Here is a 13,816-nt window from a genome sequence, read left to right on the forward strand (position 1 = left end):
ATGTAAATGCTAATTTTATACATACTAACTGATACAATCAAAATTCTAACTGAAAATGAGTAAATGCAATTGAAAATTAATTTTAGACATACACCTGTTGCTTTGTCTTGTTTTCCAGCTGATTCTTCATGTAATTTCTTTCTTCTTTTTTTCTGATGTGATATCTATGTTACGGTTTTCATTGTTTAGTTCAATTTGTAATGTGAGATCTCTGTCAGTATTCTCATTGCTCAGATCAATTTGTAACGAACTTGCGATTTGTGAATTCGAATCTTCGGTTGACATTCTTGGTTGAACTAGATTTCAGTTGTGGAACTAGATTTGCAGTGAGAAAGTGGATCTGTTGGATATGTTTCGGTTGTTTTTGTTCTTGAACAATGGCAGATGAAGCGGATGAAGGGGATGAAAGTGTTTTTTTTTTGTTTTTTTATTTTTTATTTTTTCGGTCTTTAATAAGTCGCGCGCGTTGCTCGTCCGATGAGAGTGTTGTCTCGGACGAGTCCGACACAATACGTTCTCAAACATTAATAACCTAATACACATATATAAGAAGTCAATAGTGAGATTAAGTGCGGGAGGTTAAATAAATTAAAGTTGAGCTAAGAAGTCAAATATCGGCCCGAAATGACCTTCATTTACCCAAATTGGGTTTCAAAGCATGATAAATGGTTTTTCTTGACTCTAATGGTTATATATGTAGCTATTAGTACATGTGGCGAAATGTGAGAATTTAAGGAAAATGAACATGAAAGTCTAAAATCAGCCCTAAATGACCTTCATTTACCCAAATTGGGTTTTAAAGCATGAGAAGTGGTTTTTTTTACTCTAATGGTTATATATCTAGCTATTAGTACTAAATATGTCTTAGCATGTGGCTAAATATGAGAATTTAAGGAAAATGAACATGAAAGTCTAAAATCGGCCCTATATGACCTTCATTTACCCAAATTGGGTTTCAAAGCATGATAAATGGTTTTTCTTAACTCTAATGATTATATATGTAGCTATTAGTACTATATATGTCTTCACATGTGGCTACATGTGAGAATTTAAGGAAAATGAACATGAAAGTCTTAAATCGGCCCTAAATGACCTTTATTTACCCAAATTTGGTTTCAAAGCATGATAAATGGTTTTTCTTGCCTCTAATGGTTATATATGTAGCTATTAGTACTATATATGTCTTAAAATGTGGCTAAATGTGAGAATTTAAGGAAAATTAACATGAAAGTCTAAAATCCGGCCCTCAATGACCTTCATTTACCCAAATTGGGTTTCAAAGCATGAGAAATGGTTTTTCTTGACTCTAATGGGGTGTGTGCAGGGGGGGATGGCTTCTTTGTCTTCTTTCACCAATCAGAACCCAATCAGAACCCAAATTGGGTTTTTCTTGTTGCGGACTGTATTATTGAAGTACCCTAATTGATGCATAATTCTTCGAATAGACTGCATGATTGATTAAACCTCAGATAGAACACCTTGCTCTTCCGATGAGAAAAGATGAATCGGTTTTCTAGTAGTAGTATAAATGCCACAATAGTAGAATCATCATTTGGTCCCCGATGTTGCTTTGGTGGCCGATTCATCCTACTTTTCCACTCACTTGAGTTCGAAGAGCCCTAGCCACGACCTCCTTCAGGGCGTTTTTTCTTCCAGCCTAACTCGCTTGGTTGTCCCCATGGTGACTGTGGCTCACTCTCATTTCCAGCATTAGCCTTTGGAGAGTCCCAATCAGAGCCTAAATTGGGTTTTTCTTGTTGGAGACAGCCAAAGCATAAGCAAGAAAGCGCTGGTGACTGGAATATGGACAAGGCCTCTGAAGGGAAAATCGGCAGTTGGGATTCGGAAACATTAGATATCCCCTGGCTTATTTGACTTGTCTGGACCCCCATGATCATCAGCACTTTATGCAGATTTCTTCAAGGTTGAGTCAATTGGTTGTCCCCAGGCAGCTTGAGATTTTCCCTCTGATCTTTTAGAATCCCAACTGTCGATTTTTCCTTCAGTCCTTGTCCATATTCCAGTCACTAGCGCTTTCTTGCTTGTGCTTTGGCTGTCCCCAATAAGAAAAACCCAATTTGGGTTATGATTGGGACTCTCCAAAGGCTAATGCTGGAAATGTGAGTGAGTCACAGTCATCATGGGGACATCCAGGCGGGTCACGCTGGAAGAAAAAACGCTCTAAAACAAGTCGTGGCTGGGGCTCTTCGAACTCTTGTGAGTCGAAAAGTAGGATGAATCGGCCCCCAAAGCAACATGGAGGACCGAATGATGATTGTACTAGTGTGGCATTTACTGCTACCAGAAAACGGATGGATCTTTTCTCATCTGAAGAGCAAGGTGTTCTATTTGAGGTTGAATCAATCATGCAGTCTATTCGAAGAATTATGCATCAATCAGGGTAAATCAATCATGCAGTCCCCAACAAGAAAAATCCAATTTGGGTTCTAATTGGTGAAAGAAGACAAAGAAGCCCTCCCCCTACACCCCTTCACTGCACACCCTCTGCCCCTGCCCCTGCCCCTGCCCCCCTACCCCTGCATTGCACACCCTCTGCCCCCCTACACTACACCCCTGCACTGCCTTCCCCCTGCACCCCTGCACTGCCTTCCCCCTACACCCTGCACAACCCCTGCCCTTCCCCCCCCCCCCCCCCCCACCCGCCTCCTCTGCCCTGCACTACCCCTTGCACTGCCCTCCCCCACTGCCCACTGTGCTGCCCCTGCACTACGCTGCCCTTGCACTGCCCTGCCCTGCAAACTCGCTGCACACCCCCACACTGCCCCCTGCACACCCCCTGCACACCCCCTGCACACCAACTGCCCCCTACACACCCCTTGCACTTCCCTCCCCCTACACACCCTTACACTGCCCTCCCCACTGCCCCCTGCACACCCCTTGAACACCCCCTTGCACAGTCCCCCACCCACGCTCAAACCTAGAAATATGCCATAACGATTTTCATGTACCCAAATCAGTTTCTTACATATATAGTGATCCTAATAAAAACTAAACATGCCATTACATGCGGCTAAAAGTGAGAAAATAAAGAATTGGAACATGAAAAGCTGAAATCGGCTCAAAATGACATCCACTTACCCAAAGTGGGTTTTAATACATTTGAAGCTAGTTTAGTTGATTGCAATACATATACAGATCCTAATAAGAACTAAACATGCCATTACATGCGGTTAAAAGTGAGAAAATAAAGAATTGGAACATGAAAAGCCGAAATTAGCCCAAAATGACATCCACTTACCCAAAGTGGGTTTCAATACATGTGAAGCTAGTTTAGTTGATTGCAATACATATAGTGATCGTAATAAGAACTAAACATGCCATTACATGCGGCTAAAAGTGAGAAAATAAAGAATTGGAACATGAAAAGCCGAAATCGGCCCAAAGTGACATCCACTTCCCCAAAGTGGGTTTCAATACATGTGAAGCTAGTTTAGTTGATTGCAATACATATAGTGATCATAATAAGAACTAAACATCCCATTACATGCGGCTAAAAGTGAGAAAATAAAGGATTCGAACATGAAAAGCCGAAATCGGCCCAAAATGACATCCACTTACCCAAAATGGGTTTCAATACATGTGAAGCTAGTTTAGATGATTGCAATACATATATAGACACTAAAAAGAACTAAACATGACATTACATGAAACTAAAAGTGAGAATTAAAGCGAGTTACCTTCAAAAGCCAAAATTCAGAATTTGAAATTGAGAAGTCGAGCCTTTTGCCACCATCCTATGAAGTTTCAACCATTATCCCTTCCCCATAATCCGCACACATGTACTTTGTTGCTAGCTCCACATCAGTGACATTGGCGTCGGGAATCGTGAAAGGCGGGGTGTCTTTAAAAGCATCATACTCCTCCTCATCCTCAACATCACCAACTCTAAGTATACTTCTTTTTCCCGGGACAACAATTGACCACTTCTTATCAGAAGAGTCAGTGACATAGATTACTTGCTTAACTTGTGATGCAAGCACGAATGGCTCTTTAATTTCTCGTAATAGGTCTACAAGAGTAAATCCACAAGGGTCATATCTTCTTATGTAGCGCCGGTTATAATCAACCCACTTGCATCGGAATAAGCAGACCGTGAAACCAGAGTAGTGAAGCTCCCAAATATCTTGAACCCGCCTATAGTATATCAATGTAGCATCAATAGGAGACTTGTCTTTGGCATTTGCATACTATGTAGATGATAACCCTCATAGGAGTGCACAGCTTCTCGAGGACCAAATGCTGGCCACTTAAGAGTTTCTGAAATAGTGGAATCTACTTTACGCATTAATCGGTTATGAAACCAATCAATAAATGTCTTATTTTGCTACTGCATCAATGCTCTAGCCCCTTTTCCTAGATTCTGATCACGAAACTCCTCCATATGTTCATCCAAGTAGGGATGGACCTGTACCATATGCTGCAATATAAGTGTGCTTGTATCCGCTTTTCAACAGGAGGTACAATCATCTTGGAGCCAAGTGTACCTTTACCCTCGATTTTGCCCTCGTGTCGAGATGTAGGAAGTCCATTAGGATCAACATTACTTAAGAACTCGGCCATAAAATTACCGACCTCTTTACTTACAATCACTTGAATAATACTTCCTTCTAGTTCCGCTAGATTCCTTACTTTATCGTTCAAAGAGCCCATATGTCTCTCAAATGGATAACACCACCTCAAAAACACCGGACCACATAGCTTAATCTCTCGAACTAGATGTACAACCAAATGGACCATAATGTCAAAGAAACCAGGTGGGAAATACATCTCAAACTTGCACAAAGTCTCTATCACGCCAGCCTTGAGAACATCAAGCTTTGACAGTTGTAACGTTTTGCTACATATAGTATTGAAAAAAGAACACAACTCTGTTATGATATGTCTCATGTGTTTCGGCAATATCCCTCGAATTGCAATCGGTAAGAATACTTGCATCATTACGTGACAATCGTGAGACTTCATACTCGATAGCTTCAACTCACCGTCTAAGGTATCAAATCTTTACGCTAGTGGAAAAAACATCAAGTGCTCCGGTTAAAAACTGTTCAAGTGCTCCGTATTTGACCCGTTGCATACGTCATACGAGCACTTGAGTATTTATCAAGTGCTCCAGTTGAAAACCGGAGCACTTAAATTTACAAGTGCTCCAGTTGTCTTGAAAACTGGAGCACTTGTGAATTTTGTATATTTAAAATACATCAAGTGCTCCGGTTGTTCAGAGAAAACCGGAGCACTTGTGAGTTAAGTGCTCCGGTTTTTTCCTAACAACCGGAGCACTTGACGTATATTTTTTTATAAAAAAAAATTGTTGTTGTTGTTAGAACGCACCCGAAGTAGAGAGCAGCATTGCTTTAAAGAGAAACTGAAACAGGGGCGTGGTACACACATGGTAGGTGCGGGTGCAGCAGCATACTCTTACATGACGATTTAGAGGGATTCAAAATGAAAAAGTTGCAACAAGGGACAAAAAATATACTCTTTACATAAACAACTATAATGTATTCACAAATCGCTCCAAGGAGCATAATAACTATGATCCCTAACATGATTATTTTAGTGTTGGAGAAGGAATAAGAAAAATAAATGAAATAATTACATCTCTATGCTCCCTCCACATTGAAAAAAAGAAAAAAGACGTTAGAGTCAATCAGAGGTAATGACTCGGCTGGTGGGGGGAGGATACATCCAATAATGGGCCCCAACCTGAATGACAGTGACAAGGACGGGTCAACTGGATGAGTTGCCCCATTTCGGCAAGGTGAAAAAAGCGAAAAGAAAACTGGATTACAGAGAAGAATGTCAGTTCTCAGTTGCTAATAGAATCCAAGAATAAAACTTTCTTATATAAGGTAAGCAAATAAAGAATATGATTTAGCTTGAAAATGGCAAGCATACAGCATACGTTCTTTCTTCTCTCATTCATTTACAGTTTCCTCGCCAGGGAACAAACAATACAACTAAAGTTGGGACCTTATATATAGAGCAATATTTGTGCCTAATTATCTCTACCTATCTGCACTGATCTCAATTTAGATTTCAGTTTTTCATAATTCTACATAGGTAGAGATAGCAATATGATTTAGTTTAGGTATATGATTCTTCGCTTTCCGATTCCGAACATTTCCTATTCAAACAAAGGCATATCAAACCAAGTTAGTTACTAAGGTACGCATAGTCCAGATCTACCAATTCTTATTTTATGCAAAGAAGCAATTAGAAAGTTTTGATACAGCTTTTTGGGTCAAAATATTTAGTAGTATAAGCTTTATGTACTTTCTAATGATACAGGAGCAGATGCAAGGGTTCAAAAACTACATGAAAAAAGATCTGTAAATTTGGTAGGTCTCCAGTCATCTGCTTTTCCTGCTTACTCTTTTGCATTACCTTCTGTGTACTATATTAATGTATAGGCTCTCTCATAAAACAAAACAAACAGAAAAAGGTGCTACTAGCTACTGATATTGATTCAGGACTGAGTAGAATTTTTTTATGCATAGAAAACCTCTTGCTATGACTTTGAGAATCTGTGAAACACGAAAACTTTTGGCACAGAGGTTTCCCTCTTTCAATATGTTTCCATTTCCGAAACCTGAGCTTTTTCCGTACCAACGAAGCCGAATCATCGCTGGGAACCGAGGTTTCTCCGTTCCAGAAACGTGCCCATATTCTACGCTAAATAGTTCAGAATAGCTCAAGAAAACCCATTTTATGATATAAGCCAAAGAGATAAAGTACCTGATGGGAATATGCATAGGCCATGGCCCTTTCTCTGTTAACAATCGCATCATACTTCCTCTTCATTCTAGCCTCAATTTCTTGTTTAGTCAGAGTGCTATCATCCCATTGATCCTGGTTCTTAGACTGTAAAAGGATTCATCGATTGACATAAAATCCACGATTTTAATTCTGGTTGGGAATGGAATTGCTTGAATGGAGGGAATTATCACAGAGAAAAACTGAACATGAAACTTGGAATCCACTTAGAAAAGCTGCTCTCTAGGTCTTGCTCATTCTTATATGCAGCCTGACGCTGTAGCACCTGATTTTCTAACATCTGAATTCGCCGTGACTGAATTTGATTTTGTACGCGAACTAGCATCTGCATGCATTTCAATGCATTTGCTGTTTGCCGCTTCACACTATGCCCTTTCATTACTCCTTATAGCCTCACCAAACCTCTTAAAGCTCGAAAGCTCTTCCTTGCCTGTAGCACATGCGCAATAATCAGCAAGCGCCAACTTTCTAACAGCACTCTCTCAAGAAATAATTGAGTGCGAAAATAGATAAAGTGAAATTGATGGTCAAGCAAGTGAAGAATCAGTTGTCACTAACACTGTTTCATTCATGGAAAAGCCACACATCAGTTAATCTCCAACCATGAATAACCAACACTACGTAGTTGATATAAAAAGTGATTCACTTGATTGGTTTTTCACTTTTGGTGACCTAGAGATGGTCAAGGTGACTGGAACCTATAGAAATGACCATTGCAATCCAGCATAGATTTCTCACCTAAACTAGAAACTCCAGGGTTCACAGCCAATGTCAGGCCGAGGAAACACATCTGCCTTGCTGTCAAAGTCCCACAAGTTCAGTTCAAGGTTTGGCTTTGCTTCTGTTAAGCAAAATGGTGGTTAAACATCATAAAAAATTATAGAGAAGCAGACATACAGATTTAAAGTACGTGTTTACAAATTAAATTCATAGAAAACAATCGATAACGAAGGAAGAAAACTTGTCTCGAACTTTTTTGATTTCCTCAACAGTAAATGACGCATCCCTTGGTGTGTTGTAAACCTAATAAGATTAAATAAAAACAATTATATATATATACCATAACATGAAATTTTAGGTCACATTTTATTCTATATGTTGTTTAAGAACTACTAGGACGACTACAAGTCCGATTTGATCGTTCTAGTCAAGTTTAAGCAAGTAAAGGCCATTTAAAAGCCGTTTTGGGTTAAATTCATCCATTTTATACCACAGCATGTGATTTTAGGTTACATTGTGATCTAATATGTTGTTTAAGCAGTATTAGGACGATTACAATTCTAATTTGATCGTTCTAGTCAAGTTTGTGCAAGTAAAGGCCGTTTCAAGGCCTTTCTAGGCCGTTTTGGGTTAAAATCGTCCATTTCATACCATATCATGTAATTTTAGGTTACATTCTCTGAAAATAAAGGCATCTGAACATTTATAGAAGAAATTATTTCCCCCAGTTAATCTATGTTTACTGATCATAAATGTAAAAAATAACAGCTTAGAGGAAGTTTAAATAGAAGGTTCATTTTCTTCACAAATTTTTTACATTTTCTTCATAAGTTATGACGACAATAGAGTACAGTTGATGATATAGTTTAGTTCTAAAAAAGCAGAGTACTTGAAAGTTGAAAGAATAGAAGACAAAGTAACAACTTCTCAAGAGCATATTTCTCATTGTTCGTTGTTCATAGGATTTGACATCAAAATATAAGTAGAAACTTAAGCACACTTTAGATGTATATAGGCAAGATATAACAATGTTTCTGTCACAAATAATACTGAAAAGCCAAAGGTACTTACGACAAAAAAGCCTCCTGCTCCATTGCCAACATCAACTATATGAAAACCCTCTAAAAGCTTCTCTGACACATGAAAACAATAAAATGAGTATATGAGTATAACCTCATTTTAATAGAAATTAGATAACATTAGAAAATGATAAACATTTGTTTCTTTGTTGGTGCCTACCTGGAGTTATTATGGAACATGTCTGAAGTAGAAAAGGAACTTAAATGTTCTAACTTTTAAGGTCAAATAAGGGGGCATACATGAGATTCATTTATAATAAATCAACCATACTCCCGAAACTCTTGATACTCTATGTGTTGTATCATAATGCAGACAAATAACCATCAAGAAAGTGGAAGACCAAATCACATTTTACAAGGTTTTCAGAATCTTTCCAAGCCAAAAGACTAATTTATTATTCTAATGACAAATATCAATCTAAATGCCAGTTTAATACCTGAAGCATTGAGGCTGATTTTCGAGAATCATGACCAATGGAAACGCTCATGGGCCTGGAACCATCAACTTTCTTTTTATCAGAAAGCCATGAAGCAAATGCAGCAGCTATGGACTCTGAAACTGGTTCTAATAGTAATAGGTTCACCATTAACGCCACCAACAGCAACACCTCGGATATCACTGTATCAAAGATTAAAAGAAAAACAATCAAACAATGACTTCTAGAGGTAAATAAAATTTTCATACTTCTCCATTGGAGCAGTAAAATCAAAAGCAATATTGAAACAATTGCTGTCATTTCGGGAAAGTTCATGAACAGTTCAATCTCGACTAACTTGAATCCTTTTGACCTAATTGAGCTCAACTGCATTCGATTCATAGGCTTGCACGCTTTTATAAAAATTGCTTTCCCCAAGCCCAAACATCAACATAACTATAATTTATTTTATACACAAGTGTCTTTTCCATATTTGGTTGAGCATATACTTATGGATATATGATTGATTTATTTACTCTAAATAATCTTTTCCATATTTGGTTAAGGAACATAGCCAAACACCAACATGACTCCAACCAGTTCGCTTAAGTTTTATCATAGGAGCATCAGTTACTTACTTTCCCAAATGAAAAAAAAAAATCAATTGGAAACTATATCACTGACCTCTACTCTTTACTACAGTTTCAAAACCTACACTTGTCTCATTATGTCTCACATTCCCATCATAAAGCAAACTATCAAGAAGTAGAAGCACAACCACTTTGCCAAACAGGCTTATTATCAAGTGTCACCTTCCAAAATTGTGAATTTCACAACCAGTCTGAGACTGAAGACATGAAAGCTTTAGCTATTGAAGTCTTTCAGTTGCTAATTAGGAACTTACATGTTAATTTTCTTTTTACCATAGTATGAGTTGTGAAAACATATTGGAAGTGGAAAAGTTCACTTCTTGTGGGTGGGCAGTCAAGCTAAAGGCAAAATTGCACCATAATTTACAGAAACTCTTGCTAACAACAAAAATTACGATGAGTTCTGAATCTGGTCATAGATTGACTATTTACTCAAATTATACTTCATAAGGTTCCTAATAAGATAATAGACTAAAGTTTTGACAGTTTCTTGTTTTTAGCTGCTCACCTCCAAGTATGGAAGCAAGGAATTATGCACCCAAAATTTGCAATACAAATATACTAATCACAACGTAAGAGATGCTGTAAAATATAATATTCACGTGCGTACTGCATGTAGAATTGACAAACCTCGGTAGGCTCAACACAAGCCCACACAAGAGAAGAGTATGACACATACAAGCCTAATGGGGTTCCATCCTAAAACCATATGGTGATAGGTGGAGTAACCCATTAGCTTATATATTAGTCATATACTTTCAATTCTTCCAATGTGGGACACATGTGGATTACACTCTCAACACTCCCCCTCACATGTGTGCCACCTTTAAACTTGCAATTGGATAGGTCACATACACCTCGTTGGCCCTACTTGGGCTTCCAACATGAGGTCAACAAGCCCCTATTTGGGGCGCCCCTACTTGGGACACAATTCTGTTGGGCCACGTGCTCCAAACAGATCAAACCTTCCATCTTGCATTCAATGGGCCACATACCCTGGGCCGGGATCGTCGGCTCTGATACCATGACAAACCTCGGAGGGCTCAACACAAGCCCACACAAGAGAAGAGTATGACCACATACAAGCCTAATGGGGTTCCATCCTAAAACCATATGGTGATAGGTGGAGTAACCCATTAGCTTATATATTAGTCATATACTTTCAATTCTTCCAATGTGGGACACCTGTGGATTACACATGTGGATTACCCAAGTAGGGGCTTGTTGACCTCATGTTGGAAGCCCAAGTAGGGCCAAGATCACCACACTTACACACAAGAGGAGGTTCATGGAGGGTTAATTCATCCCAAAGGACCTTTAGTTTACCAAAGTACGTGGCAACCGGCATAGTTTTGGTTTGCTCACATCGTATAATCTCAGATTTTAGTTGATGAATTCGGGTGCCATTAACAACCGAGTACCATTCATGGAGGTCATCCTACAAAGTTTTAGCATTGTCATAGTAAGAAAGAGTAGAACTAACCTCAGGATCAATAGTATTAGTAATCCAAGAGACTAGCATATAATGAATGGTGTTCCAGTCGTCCTCCGTACATGGTGGCGTGGGAGAGGAAATGGAACCATCAAGGAAACCATATTTCCAGCGAGAGCATAGAGCGACGTGGATAGCACGAGCCCAAGTGTCGAAATTATCGGCTTTTAGACGGGCCGGGGTGATGAAATCACCAGGACGATCTTGAGGTCCTAAAAAAATGGTGAATTTGGTTGAATTTTCGATGAAGGGGTTGGATGTTTCGGTGGAGTATCACCGGCCATTACAGGCGGCGGTGGTAAAGTCGGAGTTTAGAGATAGGGTTTGCAAAGATGGGAGGCTCTTGATACCATGCTAAGATTAGGTTAAGGCTTGTATATTTCATTAATCAATCAAGAATATATATGTACAAGATAAGGAAACCTAAATAACAAGGAAACAATATATTCATAAATATGTGCCACTAATATCGCCATACAATACTCTAACAAGAATGGAGTAGGGGGTAAATGGAAATGCATCTATATGATGTGTATTGCGCTCTTACCAACCATTCTGAAGTTTAAGAAAATGGAACTTTTCAAGCGGTTGAACAGTTGTGGAAGATAAAGCAGCTGCAAGAGCATAGCAAAACGTGAATCTAAATTGAACTCGCGTAATTTTGGTTTTGGAACGCATTCTAGCATCCCAAAAAAATGTAATTGCATATCCGTAATAAAAAAAAGAAAAGAAGAAGCAAAACAAAAAACCATACAAAAGGTAGCAAGACAACACGTCAAAACACTACACGATTCTAGAACACTATGGTCACACTTTGAGTCCCCAAGCTAAGCAATATGTATACTTTTGTATAGAACTTCTAGTGCCAATCATTGTGGAAAAAGCATCTAAAAATATTCCATGTTCAAATTCAATGACCCTAATACACCTAGGGATCAATTCGTCCCATGATAGATCTGTTGCAATATCAGGCTTTCGAGCGTACATTGTATTGCGGCACAACTGAAGCTTGTCGAGGTAGCCTATGTAGTAAAAGGACCCCAATGCCTGCATTACGAAGAAATTTGCACATATAATTATGGAACTAGTTGAAGTCATACTTCCTCCAGTCTTACATAAATAAAACACTTATCATTTCGGTCGTTTCAAAAATAAATAAAACGTTACTTTATTTGACATTTACATCTCTCTATCTCTTTTTTTTTTAATCACATGGGTCACTCTTTTTATTTCTCTTCTCTTTTGTAACTCATGCCTTGAACATTATTTATGCCTTTTTCCCCGTGCCTCGTCTGGTGTTTCATTAGGATGGGATCAAGTTAAAAGAGCTTCATATGCCAAATAACCAGGTTTCGTTTTGAGCAGTGATCACTAGGAAAGATTAGCTTGATAAATTCACTAGGGGAAAAAAGCAGAAGGGTTGCGTAAGAAGGGCTGCGCTTTTGAAAAAGGCGCAGCCCTATTGTTGAATGGCTGCGCTTTTTCAAAAAAGCGCAGCCCTTCAAACAGAAGGGCTGCGCCTTTTCAAAAAAGCGCAGCCCTTCAATTGGAAGGGCTGCGTTTTTTTAGAACGCGCAGCCCTTCTCAAGGTAGGGCTGCGCTTTTTACTACTAGCGCAGCCCTACTAGCTGAACTTTTTTTTTTCGATAACTTTTATGCGCGCCTTACTATACTCCTTCCCACTTTCCCTCTCTCTTTCACCCAATAGTGTTAGTGCGAAAAACCGAGTGCACCACCACCACCTTGCGAGCCCTAATTCGACACACCACCACCACCCACATTGCTCCACCACTACCACCCACACTGCGCGACCACCACTACCACCACCACCACAACATTGCGTCGGAATCGGAGTGCCGCCCACAACAATTTCGAGTACCCTTCTTTTCTCATTTCTTCTCCACCACATTGTGGGTCCGCCACCACCTTGCGCGCCACCCACATTGCGCGACCCTTCTCTTCTCTTCTCTTCTCTTCTCCACCATCACCACTACCCTTCTCTTCTCTTCTCTTCTCATTTCTTCTCCACCATTTGAGTGGTTAATTAGGTATGAATTAATTTTGTTTTTAAGTTACTTTTGTTTTTCTTAATTGAATTAAATGATTAATGTGCAATGTGGGTTTTGTCAATTGTAGGAAGAAGAGGCTAAGGAAGGCAAATAAAGTCCCAAGTAGCTCTTTTCTCTTCATTGCTCGTCGTTGGTGTTAAGAGGTAACTAATAATAGTTTAACATGTAGACAAAGTTGATAATTTATTGAATGTATATGTATTTTTTATAATGTATATATATATTATTTGTTGATATGAGATTGTATGAAAACGCAATGTGATTTAGCTATATATATGAAAATATATAACTAGTTGTTTGAATCATCATCATATATGCCTAGATACCCGTTCAAGACTTACTCATTAGGAGTAAGTCTTGAATAGTCCCCGGTTTGGGACTGTTCTTGGACGTTTGATCTCACTTAGGTGGTGAATGTGTGTCTTCTTTTCAATTCTGAGGAAAATCTTGGCTTATCGTTTGCTACATTGTTCTCTGGGTACATATGTAGATAAGCAATTATCTACATTGTGTACTTGGAGAACTGTAGGGAAATGCTGCCGGATTTTCCTTAGAATTGAAAAGTTGGCATATATTCACTAGTGAGATTAGACGT

General features: G+C 38.9%; 1 long non-coding RNA gene across 1 annotated transcript; it reads left to right on the forward strand.

Moving 5' to 3' along the window:
* The first annotated feature begins 5,922 nt into the window (after positions 1-5,922).
* On the forward strand, positions 5,923-13,344 carry LOC125493225 (uncharacterized). The gene is made up of 3 exons (XR_007269740.2): positions 5,923-6,186; positions 6,310-6,359; positions 13,289-13,344. It is a non-coding gene; the product is annotated as an uncharacterized LOC125493225 (long non-coding RNA).
* Positions 13,345-13,816: the final 472 nt, after the last annotated feature.

The sequence above is a fragment of the Beta vulgaris genome, chromosome 9 (assembly GCF_026745355.1).
Source record: "Beta vulgaris subsp. vulgaris cultivar EL10 chromosome 9, EL10.2, whole genome shotgun sequence".
NCBI lineage: Eukaryota > Viridiplantae > Streptophyta > Magnoliopsida > Caryophyllales > Amaranthaceae > Beta > Beta vulgaris.